Source organism: Aquarana catesbeiana, linkage group LG05 (assembly GCF_042186555.1).
Source record: "Aquarana catesbeiana isolate 2022-GZ linkage group LG05, ASM4218655v1, whole genome shotgun sequence".
Taxonomy (NCBI): domain Eukaryota; kingdom Metazoa; phylum Chordata; class Amphibia; order Anura; family Ranidae; genus Aquarana; species Aquarana catesbeiana.
Window position 1 is genome coordinate 325,020,954 of NC_133328.1, and position 27,690 is coordinate 325,048,643.

The following is a 27,690-nucleotide window of genomic DNA, read 5'->3' on the forward strand; positions in this document are numbered from 1 at the left end:
TAATATAACAATTTGGTGAAAAAAAAAGTAAAAAAAAAAAAAAAACTTGATTTTGCAAAGAATTGTGGGAAAAAATGACAACTTCAAAAAACTCACCATGCATCTTTCTAAATACCTTGGAATGTCTTCTTTCCAAAAAAGGGTCATTTGGGGGGTATTTGTACTTTTCTGGCATGTTAGGGTCTCACGAAATTAGATAGGTCGTCAGTACTTCAGGTGTGATCAATTTTCAGAGATTGGCACCATAGCTTTTGGACTCTATAACTTTCACAAAGACCAAATAATATCCACCGATTTGGGTTATTTTTACCAAAGATATGCAGCGGTATAAATTTTGGCCAAAATATATGAAGAAAAATTACTAATTTTCAAAATTTTATAACAGAAACTAAGAAAAATGCATTTTTTTACAGATTTTTTCTTTTATAGCGCAAAAAATAAAAAACCCAGAGGTGATTAAATACCACCAAAAGAAAGCTCTATTTGTGTGAAAAAAGGACAACAATTTCATATAGATACAGTGTTGCATGACTGAGTAATTGTCATTCAAAATGTGAGAGCACCAAAAGCTGAAAATTGGTCTGGTTATTAAGGGGGTTTAAGTGCCCAGTGGTCAAGTGGTTAAATGCTTTTTCTTTCTTCTATCTTCTTTCTTCTTTCTTCTTTCTTCTATCTTCTATCTTCCTTCGATTTCTTCCTCCATCTTCTTCTTCTTCTGGTTCTTCTAGTTCTTCCTCCTGTGTTCTCATCCGGCATCTCCTCCGTGGCATCAGCATCTTCTTCCCTTCTTCTCCTCGGGCCGCTCCGCATCCATGATGGCATGGAGGGAGGCTCCTGCTCTTCTCTTCATCTTCTTCTCTTTATCTTCTTCTCTTCATCTTCTTTTTGGGCCGCTCCACATCCATGATGGCATGGAGGGAGGCTCCCGCTGTGTGATGCTTCTCCTCTTCTGATGGTTCTTAAATAATGGGGGGCCACCCGGTGACACCGCCCCCCTCTGACGTACGGTGACTTGACTGGACATCCCTGTGGCAATCCCCAGTGACGCCACAGGGAAGTCCCGTCAAGTCACCGTGCTTTAGAGGGGGGGTCACCGGGTGGCCTCGCCCCCGTTATTTAAGAACCGTCAGAAGAGGAGAAGCGTCACACAGCGGGAACCTCCCTCCATGCCATCATGGATGCGGAGCGGCCCGAAAAGAAGATGAAGAGAAGAAGAAGAAGGGAAGAAGATGAAGAGAAGAAGATGAAGAGAAGAGCGGGAGCCTCCCTCCATGCCATCATGGATGCGGAGCGGCCTGAGGAGAAGAAGGGAAGAAGACGCCGATGCCGCAGAGGAGATGCCGGACGAGAACACAGGAGGAAGAACCAGAAGAACCAGAAGAAGAAGAAGATGGAGGAAGAAACCAAAGGAAGATAGAAGATAGAAGAAAGAAGAAGCATTTAAATAAAGGAATTGTCAAAAACTGTCTCTTGTCATTTTTAACATTTTTGACAGTTTTTAGTGAAATGGTAGGGGTACTTTTGTACCCCCTTACCAGTTCACACAGGGGGGGAGGGCCGGGATCTGGGTGTCCCCTTGTTAAAGGGGGCTTCCAGATTCTGATAAGCCCTCCGCCCGCAGATCCCCACAACCACCGGCCAGGGTTGTGGGGATGAGGCCCTTGTCCTCATCAACATGGGGACAAGGTGTTTTGGGGGGCTACCCCAAAGCACCCTCCCAATGTTGAGGGCATGTGGCCTGGTACGGTTCAGTAGGGGGGGCGCTCTCTCATCCCCCCTCTTTTCCTGCGGCCTGCCAGGTTGCATGCTCGGATAAGGGTCTGGTATGGATTTTTGGGGGGACCCCACGCCTTTTTTTTATTTTGGCGCAGGGTTCCCCTTAAAATCCATACCAGACCTGAAGGGTCTGGTATAGATTTTGAGGGGGCCTCACGCCATTTTTTTTTTTAATTTTGGCCGGGGTTCCCCTTAATATCCATACCAGACCTGAAGGGCCTGGTATGGAATTTAGGGGGACCCCCCACGTAATTTTTTTTTTTAATTTTGGTTCGGGGTTCCCCTGTGGGGAATTCCCATGCCGTTTTTATCAATGAAAGTTTTATGTGTATTATCGGTCCGGCAATTCATTAATAGCCGCGAGTAGTTTAAATGACTTTATTTCCTTTGAAATGTCATTTTGCTGTCAGACTGTTCTAAACACGGGAAACATGCACCCCTTTTTGCATCTTCCGACCAAGAGCTCTCATTGGTCTTTTGCTGGCCAAATTTCCGTTCGTGTGTATGCAGCATAAGGCTCGCCAGTTCCTAAATGTCTTGCTGGACAATTTTATGGGTTAGATGGTAGATGCACCAACTAGAAATAAAGCATTACTGTATCTACTGATTACCAACAATACAGACCTGACCACGGATGTGGAAATATGGGGCAATTTAGGTAACAGCGTTAACAGGTCAATTGGCTTCAGTATAAATCACACAAATAGGAAACATAAGGGGAATACAAGGACACTGAATTTCAAAAGAGCCAACGTCCCTAAACTACGAACCTTGTTAGAAGGCATAAATTGGGATAAAATCTTAGGATCAAAGAACACAGAGGAGAGATGGGTTTGCTTTAAGAGCATATTAAATAAGGGCATTAGCCAATGCATCCCATTGGGTAATAAATTTAAAAGAGCGAACAAAAGTCCTGGATGGCTTAACTCCAATGTAAAAATGCATATAAAAGCAAAGGAGAAGGCCTTCAAAAAATACAAGGTTGAGGGATCATCATCAGCATTCAGACTTTATAAATAATACAACAAGAAATGTACGGGTGCAATAAGGACACCTATGATAGAACATGAAAGACACATAGCGGAGGAGAGCAAAAAAAAAATCCCAATAAATTCTTTAAGTAAGTAAACAGTAAAAAAAGGGAGTGCAGACCATATTGGCCCCATAAAGAATGAGGAAGGACATCTGGTTACAAAGGATGGGGAGATGGCAAAGCCATTGAATTTATTCTTCTCCTCAGTCTTGACGAGGTAATTGGGGATCTTCAGTAACCAAAACTGAAGTGTTTATCCTCATGACACAACACAGGAAGCACCTCCATGGTTAACAGAGGACAGAATTAAAATTAGACTTGAGAAACTTAACATTAATAAATCAACGGGACCAGATGGCTTGCATCCAAGGGTACTTAGGGAACTCAGTCAAGTGATTGCCAGACCGTTGTTCCTAATTTTTACAGACAGTCTATTGACTGGAATGGTACCAGCTGATTGGAGAAAAGCCAATGTAGCACCAATATTTAAAAAGGGCCCAAAATACATCCCTGGGAATTACAGACCAGTTAGCCTAACATCAATAGTATGTAAACTCTTGGAGGGGATGATAAGGGACTATATACGAGATTTTAGTAATAAGAACGATATCATTAGCAGTAATCAGCATGGATTCAATCCAAGAATCGTTCTTGCCAAACCTAACTAATCTACTAACCTTCTATGAGGAGGTGGGTTGCCAGCCAGAAAAAGGAAGGCCCGTAGACGTGGTGTATCTGGATTTTGCAAAAGCATTTGACACAGTTCCCCATAAATATTTGCTGTACAAAATAAGGTCCGTTGGCATGGACCATAGGGTGAGTACATGGATTGAAAACTGGCTACAAGGGCGAGTTCAGAGGGTGGTAATAAATGGGGAGTACTCAGAAGTGAGGTCCCCCAGGGTTCTGTGCTGGGACCAATCTTATTTAATTTGTTCATAAACGACCTGGAGGATGGGGTAAACAGTTCAATCTCTGTGTTTGTGGATGATACTACGATAAGCAGGGCAATAACTTCTCCGCAGGATGTGGAAACCTTGCAAAAAGATCTGAACAAATTAATGGGGTGGGCAACTACATGGCAAATGAGGTTCAATGTAGAAATATGTAAACTAATGCATTTGGGTGGCAAAAATATGAATGCAATCTATACACTGGGGAGAACCTCTGAGGGAATCTAGGATGGAAAAGGACCTGGGGGTCCTAGTAGATGATAGGCTCAGCAATGGCATGCAATGCCAAGCTGCTGCTAACAAAGCAAACAGAATATTGGCATGCATTAAAAAGGGGATCAACTCCAGAGATAAAACGATAATTCTCCCGCTCTATAAGACTCTGGTCCAGCCGCACCTAGCGTATGCTGTCCAGTTCTGGGCACCAGTCCCCAGGAAGGATGTACTGGAAATGGAGCGAGTACAAAGAGGGCTACAAAGCTAATAAAGGGTCTGGAGGATATTATTTATGAGGAAAGGTTGCGAGCACTGAACTTATTCTCTCTGGAAAAGAGACGCTTGAGAAGGGATATGATTTCAATATACAAATACCATACTGGTGACCCCACAATAGGAATAAAACTTTTTCGCAGAAGAGAATTTATTAAGTCTCGTGGCCACTCATTAAAATTAGAAGAAAAGAGGTTTAACCTTAAACTATGTAGAGGGTTCTTTACTGTAAGAGCGCCAAGGATGTGGAATTTCCTTCCACGGGAAGTGGTCTCAGCAGTGGGCATTGATAGTTTCAAGAAACTATTAGATAAGCACCTGAATGACCGCAACATACAGGGATATACAATGTAATACTGACATATAATCACACACATAGGTTGGACTTGATGGACTTGTGTCTTTTTTCAACCTCACCTACTATGTAACTATGCAACTATGCAACCTGTCACCAATGCCTGTCACAAGATGCAGCCTGTCACTTGTCACCATTGCCTGTCACCAGATACAGCCTGTCACTTGTCACCATTGCCTGTCACTAGATGCAGCCTATCACTTGTCACCAATACCTGTCACCAGATGCAGCCTGTCACCTGTCACCAATGCCTGTCACCAGATGCAGCGTGTCACTTGTCACCAATGCCTGTCACAAGATGCAGCCTGTCACTTGTTATCATTGCCTGTCACCAGATACAGCCTGTTACTTGTCACCATTGACTGTCACCAGATGCAGCCTGTCACTTGTCACCAAAGCCTGTCACCAGATGCAACCTATCACTTGTCACCATTGCCTGTCACCAGATGTAGCCTGTCACTTGTCACCAATGCCTGTCACCAGATGCAGCGTGTCACTTGTTACCAATGCCTGTCACCAGATGCAGCTTTTCACTCATAGCTTGGCTCTCTCCCTCCCCTTCAGCTGGGCATGCTGAGGGCTGCAGTTTCCCCATAGAATTGCAATGGGCCAGCCAGTTATTGTCCCATAATCCTCTTTTCTCCTATTTGTTTTTTTCCCTCGCCAATGGGAGGAAAAGGGGAAGAAACATAGCGGGCAGCTGTCCTGGGAACAGCAGCATGAGGAGGAGGGGGGAGGAGAGCCAGCATCTGCTCTCTCTCCACACACAAAGCCACTCCGATCTCATGCTGTTTTGCTGCCCGCTAATAGAAGGGGGAATGGGCAGGAAACAACAGAGTCCCTTTCTGATAGTGGAGCCTCCAGGGGAGAGGAGGCAGGCATCACAGTTTCTGATCCTTAGACCGCTCACCGTTCCTTACATTTGCTGAGGGGAACATACAGGGAGGAGGTGGGTGGAGCTAGCGAAGGAGGAGGAAGTTAAATCCTCCTCAGCAATGAATGGTGGGCCTCTCTCTCCTTCTCTCCTTACGTCACATCCATCTTCAAGGCGCTGACGGACCCGAAAAATAGAAAAAACCCTCCGCCATGATGGGAGGCATCCCACCGACTGCTTTCTCTTGGCTGTGACAGCAATTATATAGGCAAGGGCGGGGCCACCCAGTGACGTAACCGAGTGACTCCGCCCCCTTTGACATCATGTGCCGTCAGAGGGGGGATTGTCCAGTTACGTCAGCGGGTGGCCCCACCCTTGCCTATATAAGAGCTGTCACAGAGAAAAGACAGCAGTCAGCGGGACGCCTCCCATGGAGCCGGAGTATTTTTGTTTTTTTCTATTTTTCAGGTCCACCAGCACTGTGATTGAAGATGGATGGTCATCGCTGGACACTTTTTTTAAATAAAGGAATTGTCCAAAACTGTCTCCTGTCATTTTTACTTTTTTGACACTTTTTTGGTAAATGAGTAGGGGTACAATGTACCTGATACCCATTCACATGGGGGGGCAGGATCTGTGGGCCCCCTTGTTAAAGGAGGCTTCTAGATTCCAATAAACCCCCTGCCCGCAGACCCCCACAACCACCAGCAAGGGTTGTTGGGATGAGGCCCTTGTCCCCATCAACATGGGGACAAGGTGCTTTGGGGGGACCCCAAAGCACCCTCCCCATGTTGAGGGCATGTGGCCTGGTATGGTTCAGGAGGTGGGGGCGCTCTCTCATCCCCCCTTTTCCTGCAGCCTGACAGGTTGCATACTCGGATAAGGGACTGTTATGGATTTTTTGGGGGACCGCCATGCCATTTTTTTTATTTTGGCGTGGGGTTCCCCTTAAAATCCATACTGGACCTGGAGGGCCTGGTATGGATTTTGGAGGGGACTCCCAAGCCATTTTTTTACATTTTGTCATGGAATTCCCCTTAATATCCATACCAGACCCTAAGGGCCTGGTATGGACTGGGGGGAACCCACTCTTTTTTTTCAATTATATTTTGGCAATACATTACAGCCACAAGCAATTATGGATTAAATTTTTTCCTTTAGAAAAGTAATTTTTCTGCGGTACTGTTATAATGCTAAGATGCGCTACTTTACAAGCAGACTAAGGGGACCCCCAAGCACGATATTTAAAGAAATATTTTATGTTTATTGTTTTACTTTAAGCATTATTAAAATCACTGCTCCTGAAAAAACTGCCATTTAAAAAACTTTTCTTTGCATTTTTACATGTCCCCTGGGGCAGTACCCAGGTCCCCAAACACTTTTTTATGGCAATAACTTGCATATAAGCCTTTAAAATGAACACTTTTGATTCTTTTACATTCCTGTCCCATAGACTTAAATGGCATTCGCATGAATTTTTTGTCTGTTCGCAAGTTCTGGTGTGAACCGAACCGGGGGGGGGTTGTTCAGCTCATCACTAGTGCTCACTCCAGTCTCAGATGCATCAACCTCAAGAATGAAGGGTATCATAGGATCAGGATGTGCCAGCACAGGAGCTGAAACAAAGTCAGCCTTGAGAGACTCAAAGGCTTTAATGGAATTCGGACACCAATTCTGTGGGTTACCATCCTTTCTGGTTATATCAGTCAGGGGTTTGACCAGAGAAGAGAAGTTCCGAATACATTTCCGATAATTGCCAAAGCCAAGAAAATATTGTAGCGAACGTAGACCTACGGGTTAAGGCCACTGTAGAACTGCAGATAATTTCTCTGGGTCCATTGAAAAACCAGAAGTAGAAATGTCATAACCCAGAAATGTAACCTGTTCACGATGGAACTCGCACTTTTCTAACTTACAATACAGGTTATTATCTCTCAGCCTCTGTAGCACACGGGAGACATCTGTGTAGTGGCTCTCTAGGGATTTAGACTACATGAGAATATCTTCCAGATAAACCACCACACATTGCTGCAACATATCTCGGAGGACATCGTTGATGAACTCCTGAAGAACTGCAGGAGCTTTGCAAAGACCTAATGGCATTACGAGGTATTCATAATGTCCTGTCCTGGTGTTAAATGAAGTTTTCCATTTGTTGCCCTCCTTGATCCCCACAAGGTTATATGCCCCTCTCAGATGGAGCTTTGTGAAACCTTTTGTTCCCTTGATGCAGTCAAATAATTTTGTAATCAACGGAATCGTGTAGGTGTTCTTAATCGTGATGCGATTGAGACCCCTAAAATTGATACAAGGTCTCAGTTTACCGCTCTTCTTCTTCACAAAAAAGAAGCCAGCACCAACAAGAGACAAGGATTTGGGGAGGAACCCTCGAAAAAAATGCTTCAGCAACATAGTCCTCCATAGCTTAATCCTCTGAGACAGACAAAGGGTGTACCCGGCCATGGGGAGGCATAGCGCCAGGTTGAAGGTCAATTGCGCAATCATATGACTGGTGTAGAGGCAAACTACCGGCTTGACCCTTGTCAAAGACAAAGGCTAAATTTGTGGTACTCCTCTGGCAAGGATGTGAGAGAAGAGATGCACAAGACCTTAGCCCCTTTCCAAAAACGTCTTACTGCATCGTGGCACAAAGCCATTCAAAAGTGGGGTTGTGCCTCTGTAACCAAGAATAGCCAATAACCACCAGATAATAAGAAGAGGAAATGGAAATGTCATGATAGCTTCCTTCCTCCTCCTGTGGATCTGCCTCCTCCTCCTAGGCATCCAAAAGGATCGCCTGTCCTTTCAGCCAATCGAGAAAAGGGTATCAGACCTGTGCTTCCTAATTGGTGGAGAGGCGATTCAGTGTTAGAATAGCGAATATTAATTTGCTATTTTAACACACCTGGGTGGGCTTGGATTGCAATGCTCTGCATCAGGAGAACACCCTATTTTGATGCCTATTAGAGCCTCTGGCTCTAATCAGGTGCATAAAAAAAAAAAACACTGCCACTGTAATTCATGGGCACGGCATCCTGAAAGGGGTCGGATGCATGAATAGAGGGAGGCGGTGGTAATGGACGGGCCGCCCCTGTTGGCTTCTCTTCTGCTGAACTCTCCTTCTGCCAAAGCCCTGTGAAGTATGCACCTGAAAAGAAGCACTGCCCCCTAGATATGATGACATGCTGTAAATTGTCACACAGTTTCATGAGTTAAATACAACAAATGTTGAAAAAATATTGCATGCAGTATTTAAAAGTGTTTTTTAGAGAAAGGCAAAGATTTTTTTTTTAAACGTTAACTGTTATTTTACCACAGTTCCTAAAGCAGTAGATACCGCTTTGTGAATTGAGTTTATTGTTTGTTACCATTTATTACTCTTTCTATTTTTATTTTGTGACTTTACCAAATTAAAAAGCATTCCATAATATATAAGCACTATTTAAATCAAATATACCCCCTTCCTGCCCAAGCCAATTTTCAGCTCTGTCACTCTTTGAATGACAATTGCGCGGTCATGTTACCCTGTATCCATATGAAATTTTTATCTTTTTTTTCACACAAATAGAGCTTTCTTTTGGTGGTATTTAACCACTTGCCGACCGCCTAACGCAGATATACTGGGGCAGAATGCCACGGGCAGGCAAAATCATGTACCTGGTACGTGATCTGTCTCCCGCGGGCGAGGCGGTCGGTATCGTTAGGGGAGCGATCAATGCTGAGGGGGAGGCCACTCATTCATGGCCACCCCCTCGCGATCGCTCCCAACGAATGAAAATCTTCCTCTGCTGCTGTAATGTAAACAGCGGCAGAGGAAGTGATGTCATCTCTCCTCGGGAAGCCTTTTCATTCCGGCTTCCGAGGAGAGATGACATCCAAGTAAGTCTGCACAACACTACACTGACAGTAGAACATGCAGGCACACTTTTCACCCCCCGATCACCCCTCTGCACCCCCCGATCACCCCCCTGCACCCCCTGTCACAGTGACACCAGTTTTTTTTTCTTTACTGATTACTGCTTTGGTGTCATTTTGTGACCGTTATAAGTGGTAGGGCAGTTAGCATTAGGCCCCTTTAGGTCTAGGGTACCCCCCTAACCCCCCTAATAAAGTTTTAACCCCTTGATCATCCCCCGTCACCAGTGTCACTAAGCTATTGTTTTTCTGATCGCTGTATTAGTGTCACAGGTGACGCTAGTTAGGGAGGTAAGTATTTAGATTCTCTGTCAGAGTTTTATAGTGTCAGGGACCCCCATATACTACCTAATAAAAGGTTTTAACCCCCTGATTTCCCCCTAGTTAACCCTTTCACCAGTGGTCTCCGTATAACTGTTACAGGTGACACTGGTTAGTTAGTTTATTATTTATAGTGTCAGGGCACCCGCCGTTTATTACCTAATAAAGGTTTAATCCCCTGATCACGGGTGATACAAGTTAGGTTTTAGGATCAGATAGGGTCTGCGTCGCCTCAGGCAGCGTCAGGTTAGTGCTAGTACCGCTAACACCCACGCACGCAGCATTGTGTTGCGTTTGTTACAATATGATTTTTTTTATTAATCAGACAGAAGATACATGGGATATAACATTTCAATAGTGGTTGGTCATAGAGATATTGTCAGTTTTTTGGCTTGAGTAGATTTCTCAAACAAATGCGGGTTCATACAATGGGGTTAGATTCCATTGTTGTATTACAGTTTGAACAGGCTATTGTCTCTATTGGTACAGTACACAAGAAAGAGATTTAGTTGTTTGAGGTCTTTTTCAGCTCTCAAACTGAAAGAATGACTGTTAGATTACTGTCAGGTGTTGGCTTGATTAGACAATGATAGAGTTTTCAACAGTCCATTGTTTCTACAGTTACAGTAAACAGGCATGTTTTCTGTTGTTTGGTACAAGAACACTGCCTGGTGTCCAAGAAGCATCGTTGCCAATGGAGATCACGAACATACAGTAACATACAGTAACAAGTGTATTTGTACTATTATAGACCATAGGCTGTTCAGTTTGCTAGGCATTTTGCTTGTTATAGATATCTGTCAGTCTTGTATTGTATTCCTAATATTGTACTAGTTTTGTATGTACAGCATCTTTGTATAGTAAAAAGCACATTTACACACTGCAGAAATCTCAGCTTCCTTGCTTATACCACAGAGTAACCTTGCTAGATAGATGCAAGCAAAACATTTGGGGGCTCGTGCCGCGGTCTGTGCTATAGATCAATTGAAGTAGGCCCATTTTTCTGTAGTGTGTTGTGTAGCTTGTGCTAGGTAAAATGCTGGGTAAGCTGTTTAGGAAAAGCAAAGCTGCAGAGGGTTCTGGTGGCCAGAAGGAAGTGTGCAGGTTACCTATCTGGGCCAGAGACAATGAGTGAGAGCCTCTTGCTAAAGAATTTGTGAAGTATGCTTCTCCCTTGAAGCTGACTTGGGGTGATAAAGTCTCAGATAATTTTGTAGATTTTAGCCTTAAGGGGTTGGATTTAAGTAAAAAAGAGAAGAGGACCACAGTGTCCACAGTGGGCTGGTATTTCCTTAATGCTATTTACACTGAATCACAGAGAAGGGAGAAGGCAGAGGCAGAAGTTAAGGTATTAAAAGACCAGCTAGCAGTTGCTTCAGAGTATGTGCATTCAACTGCTAGTCGGGCTGATGATTTGCAAGAGCGGTGTACAGCCCTCATGACCAAATTAATTAATGCCTTAAGGAAAAGGAAGGGCCGTAAACCTGTTAGTAAAGCCAGGGTACGTGCTATTGTCACATCCCAAAATTGGGATTGTGAGGATGTGCTCTCCTCAAATGATAGTGAGGATGAGGAGATAGAGTTTGATATTTCGCATGATGATCTGCTAGTGCGAAAGAAAAAGTATGCCAGACCTCTCATTACTAAGCATAGGAAACGGCAACATGATAGAGTGGATATGGCAGATGGGGAGGTGCATTATCACAACCCCAGAGATGTTGAATTTGAAGAAGTATGGGAGTTTACACAAACTGAACTCCATGAGCTGGCAAAACAATACAAACAAAGGTCTGGGGAACCCCTGGCTCCTACGCTTATGGGATGAAAGGGTGGACAGTGTTGTTTTGTCAGGTAAGGAAGCAGTGACTATGGGAGTGTTAACCCATGATCCACAATTGCGTCAGGCAATGCAAAAAGCCCGAGAGTTTAGCGTGAATTTTTCACTGTTAGACCTCGTAAGAGATGGAAAAGTCCGAGTATACGCTAGTCCTACTGACCTAGAAAATACCTACTCATGGAGAGCAATAGGAGAGGGTATTTCCAGGTTACGTGAGATGGGTTGTATAACCGGATTAAATACGTTTCCAGAATGGATAGGTCCAGATATGGAACCCTTTACGTCTGCTCTGTGCTCTAAGCTGATGAAGTCTGCGCCATTTAATCTCAGGGCTCCATTATTGTCCTTGTTGGGAGGCCTGGTATTAACCACTTACCAACCGGCCCATAGCCGAATGACGGCTGCAGGGCGGTTGGATAACTCTGGGAGGACGTCATATGACGTCCTCCCGGAATTCCCCTCTCGCGCGCCCCCTGGGGCGCGCACCCGAACACATCTGTGACCGCCGGGTCCAGAGGACCCGGCGCATCACGGATCCCGGTAAATGGCCGCTGATCGCGGCCGTTTACCATGTGATCGCGCTGTCAAATGACGGCGCGATCACATGTAAACAGACCGGCGTCATCTGATGACGCCGGTTCCTCTCCTCCCCTCCTGTGTACCAATCGGAAATTGGATGTCTGCAGCGCTGTGGGCTGGATGTGTAGTGCCCACAGCGCTGCACAGAGACATCCATCCATCCATGCTCAGCCATCCCTAACGCTCTGCAATGCTGTGTAATACTCTGCAATACCCCCACAATACTCTGCAATGCTGTGCAATACTCTGCAATGCCCCCACAATACTCTGCAATGCTGTGCAATACTCTGCAATACCCCCACAATACTCTGCAATGCTGTGCAATACTCTGCAATACCCCCACAATACTCTGCAATGCTGTGCAATACTCTGCAATGCCCCCACAATACTCTGCAATGCTGTGCAATACTCTGCAATACCCCCACAATACTCTGCAATGCTGTGCAATACTCTGCAATACCCCCACAATACTCTGCAATGCTGTGCAATACTCTGCAATACCCCCACAATACTCTGCAATGCTGTGCAATACTCTGCAATACCCCCACAATACTCTGCAATGCCCCCACAATACTCTGCAATGCTGTGTAATACTCTGCAATGCCCCCACAATACTCTGCAATGCTGTGCAATACTCTGCAATACCCCCACAATACTCTCCAATGCTGTGCAATACTCTGCAATGCCCCCGCCATACTCTGCAATGCCCCCGCCATACTCTGCCATGCCCCCGCCATACTCTGCCATGCCCCCGCCATACTCTGCAATACCCCGCCATACCCCGCCATACTCCGCCATACCCCGCCATACTCCGCCATACCCCGCCATACTCCGCCATACCCCGCCATACTCCGCCATACCCCACCATACTCCGCCATACCCCGCCATACCCCGCCATACCCCGCCATACTCCGCCATACCCCACAATACCCCGCCATACCCTGCCATACCCCGCCATACTCCGCAATACCCCGCCATACCCTGCCATGCTGAGCCATGCTCAGCTGTACTCGCCCTCTGTATGTGGCCAGGCTGTGGAAGTCTCACACATGTGGTATCGCCGTACTCAGGAGGAGCAGGAGAATCTATTTTGGGGTGTCATTTTTGGTATGTACATGTTATGTGGTAGAAATATTGTATAAATGGACAACTTTGTGTTAAAAAAAAAAAAAGCGTTTTAACCACTTCCCGCCCGCCGGCCGTCATACAATGTCCTTGACTTTGTGCGGGGATATCTGAATGATGGGTGCAGCTACAGGCATCATTCAGATATCAGCTTTTTCAGCCGGCGATTCCCTACACCATAAGAATGATCATAGCGGCTGTTCCACTGCTTGATCGTTCTTACGGGAGGCGAGAGGGGATGTCCCCCCCCTCCCACGCTTCTACCGACTCACCGCTACGATCGAAGCCAGGATCGTTTTTTTTTTTTTTTTATTTCAGGCTTCCCAGCCTAGAGGTGAGATGTGGGGTCTTATTGACCCCATATCTCACTGTAAAGAGGACCTGTCATGCCATATTCCTATTACAAGGATGTTTATATTCCTTGTAATAGGAATAAAAGTGGTCAAAATTTTTTTTTTTTTGGAAAATAGCATCAAACTAAAATAAATAAAGTAAAATGAACAATAAAAAAAAAAAAAAAATTTTTAAAGCGCCCCTGTCCCTGTGTGCTCGCATGCAGAAGCGAACGCATATGTAAGTCCCGCCCACATATGAAAACGGTGTTCAAACCACACATGTGAGGTATCGCTGCGATTGGTAGAGTGAGAGCAATAATTTTGGCCCTAGACCTCCTCTGTAACTCAAAACATGTAACCAGTAAAAAATTTTAAAGCGTCGCCTATGGAGATTTTTGAGTAGCAAAGTTTGGCGCCATTCCACAAGCGCGTGCAATTTTGAAAGGTGACATGTTGGGTATCTATTTACTCGGCGTAACTTCATCTTTCACATTATGCAAAAACATTAGGCTAACTTTACTGTTTTGGTTTTTGTAAAGCACAAAACAGTTTTTTTTCCAAAAAAAACGCGTTTAAAAAATTGCTGCGCAAATACCGTGCGAGATAAAAAGTTGCAACGACCGCCATTGTATTCTCTAGGGTCTTTGCTAAAAAAACATATATAATGTTTTGGGGTTCTATGTAATTTTCTAGCTAATAAATGATGATTTTTACATATAGGAGAGAAATGTCAGAATTGGCCTGGGTGCTCCAGAACGCCTGAAGGTGCTCCCCTGCATGTTGGGCCTCTGTATGTGGCCACGCTGTGTAAAAGTCTCACACATGTGGTATCGCCGTACTCGGGAGTAATAGCAGAATGTGTTTTGGGGTGTAATTTGTGGTATGCATATGCGGTATGTGAGAAATAACCTGCTAATATGACAATTTTTGTGGGAAAAAAAAAAAGTAAAAAAAAAACCTTGATTTTGCAAAGAATTGTGGGAAAAAATGACAACTTCAAAAAACTCACCATGCATCTTTCTAAATACCTTGGAATGTCTTCTTTCCAAAAAGGGGTCATTTGGGGGGTATTTGTACTTTTCTGGAATGTTAGGGTCTCAAGAAATTAGATAGGCCGTCAGTACTTCAGGTGTGATCAATTATCAGATATTCGCACCATAGCTTTTGGACTCTATAACTTTCACAAAGACCAAATAATATCCACCGATTTGGGTTAATTTTACCAAAGATATGTAGCGGTATAAATTTTGGCCAAAATATATGAAGAAAAATTACTAATTTGCAAAATATTATAACAGAAATAAAGAAAAATTTATTTTTTTACAGATTTTTCGGTCTTTTTTCTTTTACGGCGCAAAAAATAAAGAACCCAGCGGTGATTAAATACCACCAAAAGAAAGCTCCATTTGTGTGAAAAAAAGGACAAAAATTTCATATGGGTACAGTGTTGCATGACTGAGTAATTGTCATTCAAAATGTGAGAGCACCAAAAGCTGAAAATTGGTCTGGTTAGGAAGGGGGTTTAAGTGCCCAGTGGTCAAGTGGTTAAACAGCAAGATTCATGAAGCCACAACCCTTTTAAGCCAGTTGGGGGAGCTAGAGGAGACTAAAACAAAACCTGTCAGGGCAGTAGATAAGGTCAAGGCCAGACAGGAAGAATACAAGCAAAAAAGAACAGAGAAGAAAGGGAATGGGGTAGAGAAGACAGGAGGTGAAGAGAAAACCAGGCTTGTTATTTCTAGGAAACAAGTGTGGGTGGACCTATTCAAGGCAGGAGTACCTAAAGATGAGATAGATGGGATTTCTACTGCAGAAATGCTGAAGAGGTGGAAACATTTAGTAGGGAAATCTGTCAGGGTTAGAAACACTATTCCTAGTGAAGATAACATCAGCCTAGACTTAGAGGAAACAGAACAGACCCCTCCTGTTAGCCCCAAACCAATTCCCAAAACTGAACATGAACCCAAACCCAAATCCCTTTATCCTGGGGAGGAATTAGGGAGAATTAGAAAAGGCGATTGGGAGGTTCCTTATCCTTTATGAAGGGAAGGTGAGTCTCCTGTAATAGCCGTGAGGGCAGTGACAGCAGGAGACCAACGCCCATATGCACCTGTCACTGTATGGTGGGGGAAGTCATCTTCTCCTACACATGTACAAAAAAAGTGTAGCGCTATAAACCCCAAAACAAATTTAAATAAATCAAACAATATACAGTGCATATAAAATTGATATCACAGACTTATGATGTATCCTTTAGAATACAAAGTGGAGCTAAGTGAAGTGCTATAAACTAAAACTATTACTTAGTGTACCAGAAAAAAATATAGGAAAAAATATTTATTAATTGATGAAAAACAGAAATAAAGTCCAAAAAAAGGCACAATGGGGTTAATACCATTAAGAGTTCTTTATCAAGAAAGTCCACAAATGTTCATTGTAGAAATGAAAAAGTGAAGAGAAACCGCCACCAGGGTTCTATGGAGGCTTACCAGAGGCAGCCAAAAGTGAACTGAAGGGCTGTTGGTGGTACAGGAGCCGTCACCAAAGGCATCAAGAGGCTTACCAGAACTTATTGACTTGAAAGGACATACGTCATACAAGTCAAAAAGGCTTAATGACCAACAGGTCTGAATGATACGTCTCTTCAGATGTCTGCAATATTTTGCAAATGAGGATGGCGATACGACTTTTTGTTATTCTGAAGAAATAGCTGTTTCTCTGTGTCCATGTGCTGTCTTCTCCTACACATGTAATGGCTTTAGTTGATAGCGGAGCCGAAGTTACACTTTTGCAAGGAAATCTTTCCCATCACAAAGGAGAATTGATTTATGAAGAAGGTTTGGGAGGGCAAACCACACCAGCAGTTAGGATACGGGTGAAATTGGCTATTGGCAAGGGATCAGGATTTATGACAAATGTTTTGGTATCAGAGTTACCCGAAAATATTCTTGGGATGGATGTACTTCAAGTTCAGTCAATTCAGACTGAAAGAGGTACATTCACATTCGGGTATCCTGATAAAGCGTATCTGGTTAGGGCGGTGAAGGCTGTGGTCAGAGGTCATGCGAAATGGACCGCTGTCTACATTCCTCCACCAGAGAAGCCAGTCTGTCTCAAGCAGTACAGAATTCTTGGAGGCCACAAAGAAATTGGGGAGACTATTCAAGAACTGTTGAGAGTAGGGATCCTTAGACCTGCTGTAAGTCCTTTCTCCTCTCCGGTGTTTCCAGTAAAGAAACCTGATGGGACGTATAGAATGACTGTGGATTACAGAGGTCTAAACAAAGTGTCACCTCCATTGAAGTCAGCTGTACCAGATATGATCTCAATTGTTGAGAAAATTGCTAAAGATGCAGGAGAATATCATGCTGTGATAGACCTGGCTAATGCTTTCTTTTCGATTTTGATAGACCCAGAGTGTCAAGACCAGTTTGCTATAGTGTGGGACGGCCGCCAGTACACTTTCACCGTGCTTCCTGAAGACTATGTTCATTCTCCAACGATTTGTCATGGACTGATTGCCCGAGATTTAAGTACCCTGAATTAGAAAGTCGCTGTGTTTCACTACATTGATGACATCATGATCTCTGGGACAAAAGAAGATGTAACTGAAGCACTGCACCTGCTGATAGAGCACTTGGAGAACAGAGGATGGGCTATCAACAGAGACAAAGTCCAAGGACCTGCCACAGAAGTAAAATTCCTAGGAATGATGTGGACTGGGCCGCAGAGGAAAATTCCAGAGACGGTTGTGCAAACTATCCAGGCGCTGTCGCCCCCTACTACCAAAAAGGAGGCACAGAAGTTCATTGGAGTTGTGGTGACACAGTCACCATCCACACTGCATTGCCAATAGCAGGATGGGTGAGAGATAATGGACTGACCACTAGGGAAGCTGTAGCCCAGAACCAGACACTGATGAAATGGAAGTGGTACCTTCAAGAAAGAGGGGGTATTGCAGCTGGGGATGTTAGAGACGTTTCAAAACAGTTGGCTGGGCTTGTCACTTTTACCAGCACCCGGCCAGAAGAAGAAATTCCTGTGCTGCAGTCATCCCCCATTCAAGAGGCTCCACCCTTTGAGTCTCTGTCAGAAGACATGAAGGAGTCAGCGTGGTTCACTGATGGTTCAGCCAAAGTCACCTCGTCTGGACGTAAATGGACAGCAGCAGCCTACAACCCAAGTACAGACACAGTCCTGCAGGAGACCGGAATTGGAGGGTCCAGTCAGTATGCAGAGTTGAAAGCTGTGGTGATGACTCTTAAGGAGGATCCTTCTTCCCATGTCACTATCTACACTGACAGCTGGGCGGTTTTTAAAGGACTGACAACTTGGATGCCCACATGGAAGTCCATTGAATGGATGATTCATAGAAAGGTGGTGTGGGGAGGCAAGGAAGTCTGGGACTACATCTGGAAGGAAGCTCACTCCCGCACCATAAAAGTGAGGCATGTTGATGCACATGTGCCCCTAGTCCCAGACTTTGAGAACTATAACAGAGTTGCAGATGAATTCGCCAAAGTGAAGGCAGTTGTGCCAATTGATCCTGTCTTGATGAACTTGGCCAACTGGGCCCACAAGCAACCTGGACATTTGGGGCAGAAAGCAACATATGAATGCGCACAGCAGAGAGGATTGCCCATATCCATGGACATGATAAAGACTGTAATAGGGAACTGTACAGTGTGGGGAGAAGTGCGACAATGGCCATTGCAAAAGTACTCCACCGGGTCGATTAAGAGTGGTGATAGCCCTGCAGAGATCTGGCAGATCGATTTCATCGGTCCCCTGCCCCGGGGAAATAATGTACTGAGATATTGTTGCACTGCAGTGCACACCTATTCAGGACTTATGCTTGTTCATTCCTGCAAATGTGCAGATCAAGCCACAACGCTTCAACTGCTCCAGAAACTTGTCGCTGCTTATGGTTGTCCCAAACTAGTCCAAAGTGATAATGGCTCACACTTCACTGGATCAACAGTACAGCAGTGGGCCAAAGATTCTGGAGTGTACTGGTTATTGAAGGACCAGATACGCAAACTTACACCCACACATACACTAAGGGGGTGGGATTGGGTCCTCACACAGGCAGTCATGTTGTTACATTCTAGGCCAATAGCCAAAAGCACACCATATGTGAGGATGATATGGGCTGGGGCACAGATACCACAGTTGGAGTGCAGAGTTCAGTATTTATGTAAGGTTCCTGAAAGAACAGGGCTTAACAGATACCATGTTACTGCTTCCCATGATATAGAAACCAAGAGTGATGTATCTGAAGCTGAAGCCTATCTAGGAATGAGAGGGAATCTGGCAGGAAGGTTTGAAGTTACATTTGCATTGACAGATGAGCTTCAAGACAGTGGCTGGGACTCTGACTGGTTAGTGGATACTTCTCAGCAAGAGTGGAAAGTGAGGCTACATAACAGCAAACCTTCCAAAATAAATAGATATGATCTTCTGGGAAATATCAGTATATTTCCTCTCCTCCCTTTTGATGTTCTTTGGGAGGGTCAGAAGTGGGTACAGGCAGGGGGCAAAGTGTTAGTCAGATATCCAGGCAAGAAGCCACTTAGAGGAGAGATTTTAGCTGAAGAACCTGGATCTACTGTTTATGTATTATTAGAAGGAACAGATAATCCACTTTGTTTTCCACTCCACAGGCCGTCTCCGATTTGATCCATAGGAAGACCAGAGAAAAGTGGTTACATGATGGAAAGAATGACGGAAGATCGCAAGAGCTGTGGAGAGCAAGGCCTTTGATGTATTACAAGCCTGAACTTGTTTCTAAAGAACTTTAGAATGGACTTTCTAATGAACTTTTTTAGTTAAAGACTGAAACACCTTCTCAGTGACAGAAATGGGAGGTGTTGCATTCAAGGAAAATTAATGTTTAGAATGAGTTTAGTAATGAAGAGATTTTGTATGTAGTCTGAAAGGAAAAAAAATCTAGGGCGGAATGTGTTGCGTTTGTTACAATATGATTTTTTTTTATTAATCAGACAGAAGATACATGGGACATAACATTACAATAGTGGTTGGTCATAGAGATATTGTCAGTTTTTTGGCTTGAGTAGATTTCTCAAACAAATGCGGGTTCATACAATGGGGTTAGATACCATTGTTGTATTACAGTTTGAACAGGCTATTGTCTCTATTGGTACATTACACAAGAAAGAGATTTAGTTGTTTGAGGTCTTTTTCAGCTCTCAAACTGAAAGAATGACTGTTAGATTACTGTCAGGTGTTGGCTTGATTAGACAATGGGTACGTAGATAGAGTTTTCAACAGTCCATTGTTTCTACAGTTACAGTAAACAGGCATGTTTTCTGTTGTTTGGTAACTATGACAAACAGCCTGACACATAAAAGGGGTGAGTAGGGAGACACACACACACACACACACCATCATGCTTTGAAGATCAGAATCCGCCACTCATGATACAAGAACACTGCCTGGTGTCAAAGAAGCATCGTTGCCAATGGAGATCACGAACATACAGTAACAGAAGATAAGTAACCTTTAAGTGTATTTGTACTATTATAGACCATAGGCTGTTCAGTTTGCTAGGCATTTTGCTTGTTATAGATATCTGTCAGTCTTGTATTGTATTCCTAATATTGTACTAGTTTTGTATGTACAGCATCTTTGTATAGTAAAAAGCACATTTACACACTGCAGAAATCTCAGCTTCCTTGCTTATACCACAGAGTAACCTTGCTAGATAGACGCAAGCAAAACAAGCATACACCTCCATTAGTGGTATAGTATCTGAACGGATCAATATCTGATCTGATCAGATCTATACTAGCGTCCCCAGCAGTTTATGATTCCCAAAAACGCAGTGTTAGTGGGATCAGCCTAGATACCTGCTAGCACCTGCATTTTGCCTCTCCGCCCGGCCCAGCCCAACCCACCCAAGTGCAGTATTGATCGATCACTGTCACTTACAAAACACTAAACGCATAACTGCACCGTTCGCAGAGTCAGGCCTGATCCCTGCGATCGCTAACAGTTTTTTTGGTAGTGTTTGAATCAGTCGCTAACAGTCAGGAGCTTTTTTACCTGTGAGTCTCACTACTGTACCACTAAATTTAGAGCCCAAAATGGCAAATCAAAGGTACAGAAGTGAAGAGGCCTACACGTTTCTGAGCATGACAGATAGTGAAGAGGAAGTCACTCATTTGTCAGATTCAGGCTCAGAATACGATCATGTAGACGACAGTGGCTCCATGACAGATAGCTCTGATGATGGAGTTGTGGTCCCTGCCAAGGTCAGGTGTACCTGACCCCAATCTTATTCTGCTGTTGTTGAGGTGCAGGAACCGCAGGTCCCTCGTATGGAGCAGAGCAGTACTAGCGCTGCTATTCCTTCTGGTGAACTGGCAAGCACCAACGGCCTAGTACACCCCAGTCGTAGTCAAACAAGCACTACAGTAACACTTGGTGATGTGGCGAGTCCCATAAGTGCAGTTCAAGCTGGTGAGGTGGCAAGCACAAGTAGTGTCCCGCTGCCACCAAGAAGAAGACAAACACAGGCCCGTCGTGCCCATAGTGCCCTTCCTGCTGCATTCGCCAATCCTAATTGGGGACCCACCACTTCTGCAGCACCCGTACTTGCCCCATTCACATCCCCAACCAAATGCAGTCAGCTGCATGAGAGGCATTTTCTTTATGTCCTCCCGAGTACACCTACTTAACGAACCCATCAAAAAAGATGTTGTGTCTGCAGCAAGCGCGGATATAGGCGTGACACTTGCTATTATTGTCCCTCCTGTCCTGACAATCCTGGTCTTTGAAATGGTGAATGTTTTGAACGCTACCATACTGTAGTTGAGTATTAGCGTAGGGTACAGCATTGCACAGATTAGGCACACTTTCACAGGGTCTCCCAAGATGCCATTGCATTTTGAGAGACCCAAACCTGGAACCGGTTACAGTTATAAAAGTTACAATTAGAAAAAAAGTGTAAAAAAAAAAAAAAAGTAAAAAAACAAAAATAGTTATTGTTTTATTGTTTCTCTCTCTCTATTCTCTCTCTATTCTCTCTTTTGTTCTTTTTTACTGTATTCTATTCTGCAATGTTTTATTGTTATCATGTTTTATCCTGTTTGCTTTTCAGGTATGTCATTTTTTATACTTTACTGTTTACTGTGTTTTATTGTTAACCATTTTTTTGTTTTCAGGTACGCCATTCAGCTGCAGCGCAGATTTATTTATCTTGACAGCAACAGCGTTTGCTCCCACGATACATAAAGCCGTGACTCCAGCACTGTCGGAGGTGATATATGCCAAAGCATGGGGGCAGCAGGGGCGGAGGAGCAATTTGCTCCTTACTTTTGGGGCGGATGCCCCCATGCTTTGCCATATATTAATGGTGAATGTATGCCCATCATTAGAAGTGGGTGGATGAAAGGAGGTATTCTAATGGTGGGCATACCCACCGATCAATCTCTTTTTTTTGTTCAGCCCACAGGCTGCATAAAAAAAAGATTACAATATATGCCCAACAAGGACCAGCAACATACTGATATGTTGCTGGACTTTGAGTGGTTATACCAGAATGATGCCTGCAGGTTTAGGTATCATCTTGGTATCATTCTTTTCAGCCAGCAGTCGGCTTTCATGTAAAAGCAATCCTAGCAGCTAATTAGTCTCTAGACTGCTTTTACAAGCAGTGGGAGGGAATGTCCCCACCACCGTCTTCCATGTTTTTCCCTGGCTCTCCTGTTCCAACAGGGAACCTGAGAATTCAGCCGGTGATTCAGCCAGCTGACCATAGAGCTGATCAGAGACAAGAATGGCTCCAATCATCTCTATGGCCTAAGAAACCAAAAGCTATGAGCATTTCATGACTTAGATTTATCCGGATGTAAACAGCGCCATTGGGAAATTGATAAAGCATTCTATCACACTGATCTTGGTGTGGTCAGATGCTTTGAGGGCAGAGGAGAGATCTAGGGTCTAATAGACCCATTTTTTTTCAAAAAAGAGTACCTGCCACTACCTATTGCTATCATAGGGGATATTTACATTCATACTCTGCCTAAGATCTTCTTTTTTATTTCATCAAACATTTGAACAATATAGTGTGTTTTAGTGCATTAAAATAAAAAAAAAGTGTGTTTTTTCCCAAAAAATGCGTTTGAAAAATCGCTGCGCAAATGCTGTGTAAAAAAAATAAATAAAACACACACCATTTTAATCTGTAGGGTCTTTGCTTTAAAAAAATATATAATGTTTGGGTGTTCAAAGTAATTTTCTTTCAAAAAAAATTATTTTTTCATGTAAACAAATAGTGTCAGGAAGGGCTTTGTCTTCAAGTGGTTAGAAGAGTGGGTGATGTGTGACATAAGCTTCTAAATGTTGTGCAAAAAAATGCCAGGACAGTTCAAAACCCCCCAAAATGACCCCATTTTGGAAAGTAGACACCCCAAGCTATTTGCTGAGAGGCATGTCGAGTCCATGGAATATTTTATATTGTGACACAAGTTACGGGAAAAAGACAGTATTTTTTTTTTTTTTGCACAAAGTTGTCACTAAATGATATATTGCTCAAACATGCCATGGGCATATGTGGAATTACACCCCAAAATACATTCTGTTGCTTCTCCTGAGTACATTGATACCACATGTGTGAGACTTTTTGGGAGCCTAGCCTCGTACGGGACCCCGAAAACCAAGCACCGCCTTCAGACTTTCTAAAGGGTGTAAATTTTTGATTTCACTCCTCACTGCCTATCACAGTTTCGGTGGCCATGGAATGCCCAGATGGCACAAATCCCCCACAAATGACCCCATTTTGGAAATTAGACAACCCAAGCTATTTGCTGAGAGTTATGGTGAGTATTTTGCAGACCTCGCTTTTTGTCACAAAGTTTTGAAAATTGAAAAAAGAAAAAAAAAAACATTTTTCCTTTCTGTCTTCATTTTCAAAAACAAATGAGAGCTGCAAAATACTCACCATGCCTCTCAGCAAATAGCTTGGGGTGTATACTTTCCAAAATGGGGTCATTTGGGGGGGTTGTGCCATCTTGGCATTTTATGCCCTTCGAAACTGTGATAGGTAGTGAGGAGTGAAATCAAAAATTTACGCCCTTAGAAATCATGAAGTCGGTGATTGGATTTCGGGGCCCCGTACGCAGCTAGGCTCCCAAAAAGTCCCACACATGTGCTATCCCCATACTCAGGAGAAGCAGCAGAATGTATTTAGGGATGTAATTTCACATATGCCCATGGAATGTTTGAGCAATATATCATTTAGTGCCAAGTTTGTGCAAAAAAAAAAAAAAAATAGTTTGTCATTTTCCCGCAACTTGTGGCAAAATATAAAATATTCCATGGACTCAACATGCCTCTCAGAAAATAGCTTGGGGTGTCTACTTCCCAAAATGGGGTCATTTGGGGGGGTTTGAACTGTCCTGGCATTTTATGGCCTTCAAAACTGTAATAGGTAGTGAGGAGTGAAATAAAAAATTTACGCCCTTAGAAAACCTGAAGGTGGAGATGGGTTTTTGGGGCACTGTATGCAGCTAGGCTCCCAAAAAGTCCCACACATGTGGTATTCCCATACTCAGGAGAATCAGCAGAATGTATTTTGGGGTGTAATTCCACATATGCCCATGGCCTGTGTGAGCAATATATCATTTAATGACAACTTTTTGTAATTTTTTTTTTTTGTCATTATTCAATCACTTGGGACAAAAAAAATAATATTCAATGGGCTTAACATGCCTCTCAGCAATTTCCTTGGGGTGTCTACTTTCCAAAATGGGGTCATTTGGGAGGGTTTTGTACTGCCCTGCCATTTTAGCACCTCAAGAAATGAGATAGGCCGTCATAAACTAAAAGCTGTGTAAATTCCAGAAAATGTACCCAAGTTTGTAGACGCTATAACTTTTGCGCAAACCAATAAATATACGCTTTCTGACATTTTTTTTACCAAAGACATGTGGCTGAATACATTTTGGACTAAATGTATGACTAAAATTGAGTTTATTGGATTTTTTTAATAACAAAAAGTAAAAACCGCAGAGGTGATCAAATACCATCAAAAAGAAAACTCTATTTGTGGGAACAAAAGGACGCAAATTTCGTTTGGGTACAGCATTGCATGACCGTGCAATTAGCAGTTAAAGCGACGCAGTGCCAAATTGTAAAAAGTGCTCTGGTCAGGAAGGGGGTAAATCCTTCTGGGGCTGAAGTGGTTAATCAACACTGGGTTTTTAATTTTTGCTAAACAAACAAAAAAAAACCAACAATTTTGAAAAAAACAAAACAGTTTTTTTGTTTGTTAAAATTGTTTGCAAACAGGTAATTTTTCTCCTTCATTGATGTGCGCTGATGAGGCTGCACTGATGGGCACTGATATGGTGGCACTGATGGGCATGTGAGGGGGAAAAAAAGCAGATTATTGGCTTCGGTTTACATCATCTAATCAGCTGTCATTGGCTGATAGCTGATCACGTGGTAAAGGGCCGAGATCCACACTTTATTTCAATCTGTGATCAGCCAAGTTCCAACCACTCAGTGATCACAGAGCGCGCCGCCCAGCTTTCGGGCTATAGAGTGGACACCAAGTGGTTAAAATCTACATTTTGATTGTATAACAAGAACTCGATAACATGGATAAAATGAAAAGAAAGCTTGTACCTCCACTAACTAATATAGTTGCTGACTTGCAGGCTCACAACTGGGAATTGGATGAAAAAAGGGATTAAGCTGTACAGCTGCAACAAAATGTTCATATCATCCACCCCTGACTTGTCTAACTTTTCTTGTGTTTGAAGATGAGACTAGGTATAATTTAATATAAAACAGACATATGTATCCATTTTTAGTTGAGGAAACACTAAAACATCTGCAAGGTTTTTATGTTTGAGTCCCTATAGGGAAAGTCTTCTCTCTCTATCCAAAATGTAAATAAATTATTTTTTGCTGGGGTTATACTGTAAGCTGGGTGTAAGTTAACAGTATTAGTATTAGTTTTTTTATTATTAGTAACATAAGTTGTACAGTTTTCGCTCCTTTAACTGTGGATGACAGACTTGATTAATGCCTATTTTTATGTGCCAATTTCATTGACTTTATTTTTTATCTGCTTAAAATAACCTTCTGATTTTTCTATCTGCATGCTAAATTATAAACAGTGTTTAAATGCAGCATGATTTAAATAGAATACTCCATAAATTGTACCTCCTGCCTTCTTTTTAATTAGTTCCACTTTATCAGAGAAGATTTGGACACTCCCTCACTATTTCTGTTCCTTGCTAAGTGCATTTAATAAATATTGCTGAATTTTAAAGTATGTCCTAAGGTTAAAAAGTACATTTTTCCTGCTAGCTCAAAATCACAGATGTCGATTTGTTCAAAAACAAAGGCACACAGTTATTTAGCATCAGCATCAAGCATTTCTATGAATCATTGCACCATGTGCAATTGCTTAATTTAATATACCACAGTGCTTCAAACATCACTACTTTGTTTTACATTGCTGCATACATTTATAGTGTAACTCAATTTTTTTTTTAAATATGACCTACCAAATATAACTGGTAATTTGATGTTATTAAAGAATAATTGTACTTTTAAAGGAACCAAAGTTATTTTTTGCCTCTCCCTTTTCTCCCTCAACCTGAATTGGACAACCACATCCTGCAGCAGTGATTTACAGATCCTTGGGGTAAATTCTTTTCACTGGCCACAACTACACAAGCAAACCCTTTAGACTTTTAAGAACTCATCCCCTGATATAAAAGATGTGTGTGAGACAGCTCCATATAAGTCTATACTCCATGGGAGTCTATGGGGATTGTAAGTACTGTCAGTCACCAGTTCTCTGATATGCCCCCCATGCACACTTGAGTGCTGAGCTGTGGAGGGGGTGGGAACAGCAGGCTCAGACTCTCAGTGGCTCGCTGAGCCGGGTGCAGGTCCAGGCATGTGAATGGACCCTGACCATATGGTCGTCGTGATCTTTCCTGAGCCTGAACTGGCTCGGTGATGTCAGCCAAAAGTGGGCTTTAGCCCGCTGTCTGCTGAAAATGGATCATAGGAGTGCAAAACAATCTCCACTCCTGCGATTCATAGGAGAAGTACAGCTGAACAAGATTTGGCTGTACTTCTCCTTTAAAGAAATTTGCAGTCACATTACCTAGATCTAGCGGCATATCATAGCCATCTGATACAGATAACTTTACATCTCATGTGGGAGAATGTAGAGGGGCTTCCATTAGCTCATAAAATTGGTGGGTCAAGAGGGCAAGTGTTTTTTTTTTTTTTCTAAAAATTTAAGAGAACTTTTTGGACGCTGACATTACTCCTTTCCTTCTGAAAATTCAAGTTGGAAAGTTGTCTCTTTGTTAAATACATTCTAAGTCAGTGAAGGGGAGGTCAAAAATAGCAGCCTTTATAACACATCTATAACATATCTTTTAAAGAATGGCCCTTTCATTTCAAGTCATCTGTTACATTGTAACTCTGAAATTGTTACTTACTTGAAACCATGGCCCCTAGGGACATTCTCAACACTGCACTTGTATCAAATACTCCTGGAAATTGAATATTCTACTCTGCAAATGGCTTACTGATTTTGACAAACCATACCACCTTTATTTAGCTCAGAGGAAGTATGAAGGATACTGCAATTCATGCATGAGTTTCTACCAAGCTGAAGGTGGTGAGAGCCTGAGACAAATATGTTTTTTTACAATACAATATTTCTTTATATTAAATAGATATTAACAGAGAAGAAAGGGGGTGCCATAAAACTAGTTGATATTTAATTTATGAGTTTTTTTACTAAGCTTTTTTAAAGGGATTGTAAAGTCTAATTTCTTTGGGTTAAAAATATCAAACATGTCATACTTACCTGCTCTGTGCAGTGGATTTGCACAGAGTGGCCCCTGATCCACCTCTTTTCTGGTCCCTCTTCATCTCTCCTGACCCCTTCCTCCTGTTGAGTGCCCCCACAGCAAGTAGGTTGCTATTGGGGCACCCGAGGCAAGCTGTAGCTCTGTGTGTTCATTCAGACACAGAGCTGCAGCTCAGCCCCATCCCCTCTCTCTCCTGATTGGATCACTGAATGATTGACAGGAGC